The sequence below is a fragment of the Chinchilla lanigera genome, unplaced genomic scaffold, assembly GCF_000276665.1.
Source record: "Chinchilla lanigera isolate Chin_1 unplaced genomic scaffold, ChiLan1.0 scaffold00021, whole genome shotgun sequence".
Classification (NCBI taxonomy): Eukaryota; Metazoa; Chordata; class Mammalia; order Rodentia; family Chinchillidae; genus Chinchilla; species Chinchilla lanigera.
The window spans coordinates 24100565-24108889 of NW_004955422.1; the positions used below are offsets into that span (position 1 = coordinate 24100565).

Here is an 8325-nt window from a genome sequence, read left to right on the forward strand (position 1 = left end):
CAGAATCCAGCCTTGCTTTCTCTGGGACATCCCAAGACAGGATCAGCTTCTGTGAGCCCAAGCCCTGGTTCCAGGCCTCTTTCCTTGTGGGACATGTCTTTAGGGTAGAGAGACTTATGTCTCTCACCCTGGGACAGCAGACCTGCTACATGGAACATGCTAATGGAGACGAGCATCCAAAAGACACAGCAACCAGCTTACCCACTGACTACAGTGAGGACAGAATGAGTCTCAAAGCAAAATGAGATTGATTGTGAACAATAACTAAAAATCCACCAAATCGGAAATTCTTAAGAAAATAAATCTTTGCTCACTTTGTACTGATTTCACCCATCCCTTACTGTGAAAATAGATCATTCAAAACAGAGAACTGGGTGATTTCCCTGACTTCTCAGCATGCTTTTTGTGGGAGAATTTTAGCAGAGGAAATGCTAGGATCCATCCAAAGCCCCTGGGAAATAGGCTTTTTTTCCCTAATCTACACAAGGGTGTGAAACAGATGATACAGAACATTTAAAAGCGGGGCTGGGGATTTAGCTCAGTGGCAAAGCGCCTGCTTGGCAAGCGTAAGGTCGTGAGTTCGGTTCCTGGTACTGGAGAAAAACCAAAAACAGACAAAAAAGACAGAACATTTAAAAGTGCCTTCTATGCCAACAGTGATAAATCGCTTACAGATTTTGATAATTATTTCCAAATTTTGAAGGTAAAAAATTAAAACAAAATATTCACAGAATAGGTGTAAGAAAAAATACTCAACTTAACTAAAAATGCATCTTAAATAGTGATGACAACCTATAACACACTTATCAAACAAAAAATGTTTTAAGTCCAATTAAACCACATATTGGTGAAAACATGGGTAGGTGACACATCCGAATATGGGCATGGAGTAACCTTATACTTAGCCAAGTATCAACAACCCTATGGGTACAGATGGGTGTTCTATTTCATTTGTGGAAGTGGCTAGAACTAGATCCAGGTGTGAATGAAGTCAGTGTGCTATATGAAAACTAGAACTACTCTCAAAACCCAACAAGCAGAAAGGAAAGTTATCACTGCCAAAGATTTCAAAGGGGAAAAGCCCACACTGGTGCCCTTCTTAGCTTTGGACACAAAAGATATACTGTTATTGGTGTGTAGTATTCCAATGTTAAACAATAGAAGCACAACAAAAACATCTATACAAGTGTTCATAGGAGCATTACTCACAAGAATCTAAAAATTCAAATGATCTAGATGTTCTCAACTCATAAATGGATACAAATACATAGCATACATAGAAATATCATTAGGCCATGAAAGTAAATGAAATACTGATTCATGCTCTACAAAGGTAAGCCTTGAAAATATTGTAAGGAAGCCAAAGACCGTGTACTGTATGAATACATTTATATGAGACATCAAGAACAGTGAGATCCATGGAGATCAAAAGAAGATTACCGTTTGGCAGGGTTAAGGTTGATGGGAATGGGAAATGACTGCTGATGTGTATGGATTTCCATACGGTGGTGATGAAATATTTTGGAACTAAAAACAATGAGAGCCGTACAATCTTATGCACGTACTAGATGGCACTGAAATGCATATTTTAAAAAGTTAACTTGAGATACATGAATTACAATGCAATAAACTGTTATTAAAATGCAAATATTTACATAATAATATAAATATATATGGTCATATATTGCAACTTAAAACTTTGAAACCTAGTGGATTAAACAGCATAATCAATTAACTAGACACACTCGAGGAAAGAAATAATGTACTTGAAGATAAATCTGGGGGAAATTGTCTAAAAATACATTAAAGAAAGAATGAGAGATGATTTATGAGAAATTGATACTAGAAAGTTGGAGAATGATAGTAAGAAATACAAAATGAAGAGAATATAGAAAAGGTTATTTTTTAAAATTGCATTTTCTGTGATTTAACTTTTTTTCAAAAAAAAAAAAAAAAACAAAAAACCACTATGCCCAATGTTTACTTGTATAGTTCTTGAGTTTACATTAACATTTTTTTCCTTAACTGGGCATACTGGCACATACCTATAATCCAAGTGTCCTGGAAGGCTGAGGCAGGAGGATGGCAAGTTCAAGTCCAGCCTAGAAACTTAATAATTTTGTGACAATTTGATCCCAAAATTACAGAAAAAAAGAAAAAAGGAAGGAAGGGAAGAACAGAGGGGGGAGGGAAAAGAGAGGAGAGGAGAGGAAAGGAAAGGAAGAGAGAAGAGGGGAGGGGAGGGGAAGGGAGGAGAGGGGAGGAAAAAAAAGAAGTGTAACAGATGTAGCTCAATGCAAAGGCCCTTGATTCCCTGGTAACACACACACACACACACACACACACACACACACACACACACACACACACACACACACACTGTGTTTTATTCAAAAGTTTCTCGGCACCATCTGATTGTCAGAATGGATATCATCTTTTCCAGGCTATTAAGCCCAACTCAGAGGCACAAATTAAATCATTTGGATAGAGCTCCCTCTAGTGATCATAACTGAGATCATGATAAGGTTTTGGTTGTTCTCTCACCCAACTTTTTCTACTTATACCTGACTCATTCAGAGTTGTGTTCCCTATAGCTCCCTATAGAACAGTAGGGAGGAACTGTATCAGATTGATTGACTTCCAGTTCTTGGGTCGTTAGAGGTACATGAAATTACCTTGAAATTTTTGACTTTGGGGACTACTGTCTAGGTAGAACCATAATCCATCAGGCAGCATAAAGTTTTGAAGAGCTCAAATCTTAGGTAACCCTCTCATATTTCATTCTAGGAGTGAAGAACATTAGATTCATTTCCTCTCCACACACCTCAGCTGTTCATCCTTCTGTCTTATTAAAACAGACACTGAAAACCTTCTTGACAGAATTTGGACAGTTCTATCTAATTAAAATCAAAGAGAGCCTGAGCCATTGGAAATGAGAATAGATAACATGACCGGATTTTTCCTTTCTCCCATCTTTATCAATATTTTGTTGCAGGGCAAAGCACACTTCCTTGAAGAGTTTCCTGAAGAGAAGTCTGGAAATCAAAGAGTCTGACTGTGTTATATGGGAGCGCAGAGTCCCCTCTATAACCATGGCTTCAGTTCCTGGATCTGTCTTTTGAAGATACATCAGTTTCCATAGGAAGAATAAAGAGTTGGAGGCAATATCACCTTGCTAAAGCCCTCACGCAGTTCTGTGCTATCAGGACAATGAGCTCCTGGTCTCACACACATAGCACTTCTTCAGAGACATGCATCCTGTCCACTGCCACTCCATAGTTACACTCAGAGGGCCACTCATCTGTAATGCACAGGAAACTTAGTGGACATGTTCTTCACTCCATAAATTCTCCACTCTCCTTTCCAGGAATGCACCACCCTGATCATCCTTCTCTGAGACAGCAGTGGAGTTTATGGCATGGACCATATGGGACTCACCAAAAGCCAGCCTCTCAATGGTATTCATGTTCTCCAATGAAATACCAAACACTAATTCATAGTTGTAAACACTTACATCATTGAGGTCCAGCTTGCAACTGGTGTTTTCCAATGTCACAGCAAAATCACAGTCTCTGTACCTTGATGGAGGCAGAAATCATCTTTTTCAAGAAGTCAATGGGCTGGTTGTACATAGAGATTTTTTCCTTTCAACTATATTGCTTAAGTGGTCTTCCATGTACAGTACAGTTTGTTCTAATTATGCCAGGGTCATTCACAAAACAATCTTATCTTCCATATTCAAGAGTGGCTTGATATGTTCCCTGTAAAACTCCAACAGTATTATGGGGCCAATCTTACGATAATTTTTATCTTTGTCTCAATATCCCCCGTGAATGTAAAGTCTCTTGTGGATTACAGATGCATACCACTAGGGATATCTCCTCCATCATGACATGCTAGGTAGCTGAATTTCTCTTATATTGCTTTACTGTGTACCAGGTTCTGTTATACACAGAACTGAGCTCTAATTTTGTGATTTAGTATATCATTCATCCTTTTGCTTGCCTCTATTGAATTGCATGGGAATCAGGGGAGCATTTCTTAGGGACAATAGCATATTTTTCAACAATATTGACAAACATATCCCATTGTCCACCATCATCTTTAGGATTCATAAACACATATTGAACCCACTTCCTGGTTCAATAGAACCAGACACTGAGATGACCTAGTTGCTGAAAATCTCAGGCAAGGACATTGAAATAATTATGATTTAGTATGTCAAAAGATCTAGTAAAAAAAGTATACAGCATGTATGATTACATAGGGACTAGACAAATCTTCAGTGGAAGTAAAGTCATGATTTCAAAGAGGAAAAAAGTTCTTTGATGCTGTCCTCAGTAAGCTTGACACAAACCTGACAATATATTTCTTTTATGAATGGTGGTACTGACAAATGCAAATTAAAACAACGCTGAAATTCCATCTCACCCCAGAAAGAATGGCTATCATCAAGAAATCAACCTATAAAAAATGCTGGAGGGGCTGTGGGGAAAAAAGAATCCTTCTCCACCGTTGGTGGGATTGTAGACTGGTGCACATTGGACTAGAGCAGTGCGTTTTGCCACCAGCCCCTTAGGAAGCTGTCTCCACCACATCCTCCCACCCTGCCTGCTCGGAGGTGGCAGCAGTTGTTTGGGCTTCTCTACCACCTCTACTGCACCATAGCCCACCCTTTGTGGCTATTTTAGTTGGGACAGGGACAGTAGCTGTAGATGCCTGCCCCTGAGTGAACAAAGAATGAACTTTTTTCAATGAAAGAGACTTCATTTAGCTGTGTGAGGCTTTACTTTCACAAAATACATACCCTTGAAACAGGAAGATATTATTAAAGATTCAGAGCTTGCCTTTGTAAGATAAATAGTTAGGTTGACTTTATGAGGCTTTCAGACAGTAAGTTTGAGAAAGTTAATGGTCATCAGGATTTACATACATGATCACATCCAGAATAATAAGATACATCAAAACACAAGACTTTCTTAACATCCCCCAAACATACTAAGTTGCAGTTTCTGGCAAAACATTTATTCCAGTGTATATTCATTTTTATCTCTTATTTTCCATTTTTTTTTTTTTTTTTTTTTTTTTTTGGTTTTTTTTTTTTTTTTTTTTTTTTTTTGGTTTTTCTCCGGTACCGGGAACCGAACTCAGGACCTTGCGCTTGCCAGGCAGGCGCTTTGCCGCTGAGCTAAATCCCCAGCCCCCTTATTTTCCATTTTATACTGACTTTTTTCTGAATAAAAGTTTCAAAAACATCTTTTGTGTTGTCTCCCTAGTCTTAATCCCAAAGTCACTATTTTATCTGTTATATGTTTATCATTCACAGTAGGATATGCTTATTAAGCTAGTTATACCCCAGTAACCATATGAATGAAAAAATGTTTCAGAATTAAGAATTATTAGATATTATTTTACTAGTCCTCACTTATTTTAGGACAATCACTTTCCTAAAGCAACAATATATCTGATAAATTCTCTCCGTTTCTAAACAGAATCAGAAAGAAAAGTGAAATCATAGGAAGTCTACAGTTCACTAGACATTATATGCTTTTCACAGTTCATCTCTGGTAATACTTCAAAATCAAGGGTAAATTAATAGGTTAACATTTTTAAATGTATACTTTAATACGCATAAAGGATATAATAATTAGGTAAGCTTGTGGAGAAGCTGACCAAGATACATCAATTGGAAGACACAAGTATCTATCTAAACTTTCTGTATTTCTTTATGTTTCAGGATATTTATCAAGGTTGTTTAATATTTAACTTGTGTATCATTTTTGAAATCCTTTATTATAAAGATAACTCTTTTGTCTACTGACAAACATCAGCCACAATCATTATTGTAGTATCTCTATGCACTAGATTTAAGATTGTCTCTTCTCTCAAGGAATCTTATTAACAGCCTGTCTTAATTACTTTTCTCATTGCTGAGACAAAATACCTGACACCCAAGATAAAGGGGGAAAGGTTTATTTAGCTCACAGTTTATGGAGGTTTCAGCTCATAATGGTCTGGCTGCAATGCAGGGTGGCGTGGTAGAGGGGCAACTTTTCATGGCAGCAGAAGATACCAAAAGCAATAGGGAGGAGGAGGAGCAAGCCTCTTTCCCCCCCTTATATTTTATGCATATACAATACCCGCCCTAGGGTGGGTATAGCACTTACACCGCCTGTATATGTCATTGTATTAGACAATGAACCAAACAAACTCTAGATTCAGCTGCCTCCATAAAGCCCACCCCCATTGCTGCATGAGGCTTTGGAGGGACATCCAAATACACACCATAACACAGCCTATGTAGCTTGACTACCTCGATGACCCTCTTGGCAGACACCATCCAACTACCCATCATGACCACTGAGAACTGGCAGCTTCCGGGGTTTCAGTGAGCCACTGTGGTATTGGGAGTTGTGAGAGGCTGCAAGACTGAATTTTGTATAGATATATTTTATGAAAGCAATTTGTAGAGTAGTGCCACAGTTTGAATAATAAAAGATTTTGTGGGAAGCGGCTGAAGCTGCGCATGCAGGCTGGAGCAAGACCAGTCTAGAGAGCAGAAAGCACCCAAGGCAAGCCACGTGAACAAGCTGCTCCAGCTCCAAAAATTCCTGGCGCCCCAGGCTACCATTTAGGCAGGTTGTTAGGCAGAGACGTGTCACGTGACATCAACCTGCCGAATGTATAAATAAACGCACTGCGCTGTGGTGGTTGAACAGTTCCTTTCCTCCCATCTAGAGAGAGGGCTCCACGGATCTCAGCTTTCTGTATTCTGACTCTTACCTTTATTTCTCCATTCTCCCACTATCCTTCCCACATGGAACTTCAAGAGCTGTCCTGGATGAGGCAAGATTTCACATTCTGAGGTGAACAGGAGTACTAGATAACAATAGATTTTGTAATCTCTGCATTAATAGTTTTTAACTGCCCAGACTGTGGCATAGACTCATTATTTGGGGAAAATTCATGCTGAAAAATGAAGCAAATGCTTGATAAATACAATCAAATTTCTCCACTAAGTTCTCAGCTAGACAAGGAGAATCCCTTTTTGTCAATCTAATGAAGCAAAGAAGTCCTATAACTTCCTTCATGATGAACTTGAAGATTGTATTAAAGTGCAGAAAGCCAGAGGCTTAGAGCCAAAGACTTCTTTCAGAAAATGAGAGGACTATTTGGAAAGCTGTAGGTATTGAGAAAAAATAATTTCTAGACCCAGATATAGACTGTTTGATCAAAGACTTCCATCCGGAAACATCTAGACTTTCCCAAGGTCATGCAATATTTCACAAACAGAAAACTCAGAGTTACCAGCTCATGACATCAGGCTGAGACTAGAATCTGTGAGCTACTATCAGTTCACCAGGGACTGTTACTGAGAAAAACCAGTGCTCCTGAACTTTAGTCAGCAAAAATTTAATTCTGGTTTATAGAGTGTAGAATCTGGATGTCACAACCACCTCTCCTCAGGAAGCTGTACAAGTGCTCATCAAGCCAGTCCTAAACAGATATATCAGAAGAGAAAAAGGCACCCAGAGGAAAGTGGAGAAAAACCCAAGAAGAAGCAGTCCAAGCATAGCAGAAAAGTTTTGAAAAAGTAGATTTAGAAGAACGCAAGAGCCAAGAAAACAGAGGTGAAAACAGAAAGTGTACACAGCAGAACAAGAAAGTTTAAGAATTAAAAAGAAAACAGTCAAGATGTAGCCCTTAAGAAAGAGGACCAGAAACATAGAAAAGAGAAAAAGGAACAGGGGAAAGAAAGGATAGAGGAATAAATGATTTGGAGTCAGTCTGTCCTTGCATTTTGAAATTCTATTTGTTTCCCTGAGATTAAATTGAAAAAATAGCTGAAGATATTCACATTCACATCTCTTTTCTTATATGAACAGGTAGGTATATTAATTTCTAACAAAGACCAGGTGAACATGAAGTATTTAGTATGTTTGCTCTCCAACACGGAAATTACTTTTCCTCATTTACAAAGTATTACTACATTTTTTCTTACATGTGTTGCAATTTCCCTTTATGATAGTGGCTCTGCTGTTATTCAAATTGCTATAATAGGGGGATTATTTTCCCTAGGGAAGTAACTTATTTTAAATTGGAGGATTAATAAGCTTTGTAGAATCTACTTCTTGATTGGATTTTTGTTTTGAGCTGAGTATTTCTATGTTCACTGTTTTTTTTTAGTGAAGCAATTTAAGTTTATTTCCTTGTTAACTTGCAGCATATTTTCTAGATTGGAAACCGGAAAGTTATATATTATAATGTTTATATCATATATATGGTTTAAAAAATTTTAATGAGTCTTAATACAAAATCAGTTTT

General features: G+C 38.0%; 2 pseudogenes; one reads left to right on the forward strand and one right to left on the reverse strand.

Moving 5' to 3' along the window:
- Positions 1 to 3167: 3167 nt before the first annotated feature.
- LOC102025920 lies at positions 3168 to 4666 on the reverse strand (annotated as a pseudogene).
- Positions 4667 to 4877: 211 nt separating this feature from the next.
- On the forward strand, positions 4878 to 7805 carry LOC102026229 (annotated as a pseudogene).
- The last annotated feature ends 520 nt before the right edge of the window (positions 7806 to 8325 follow it).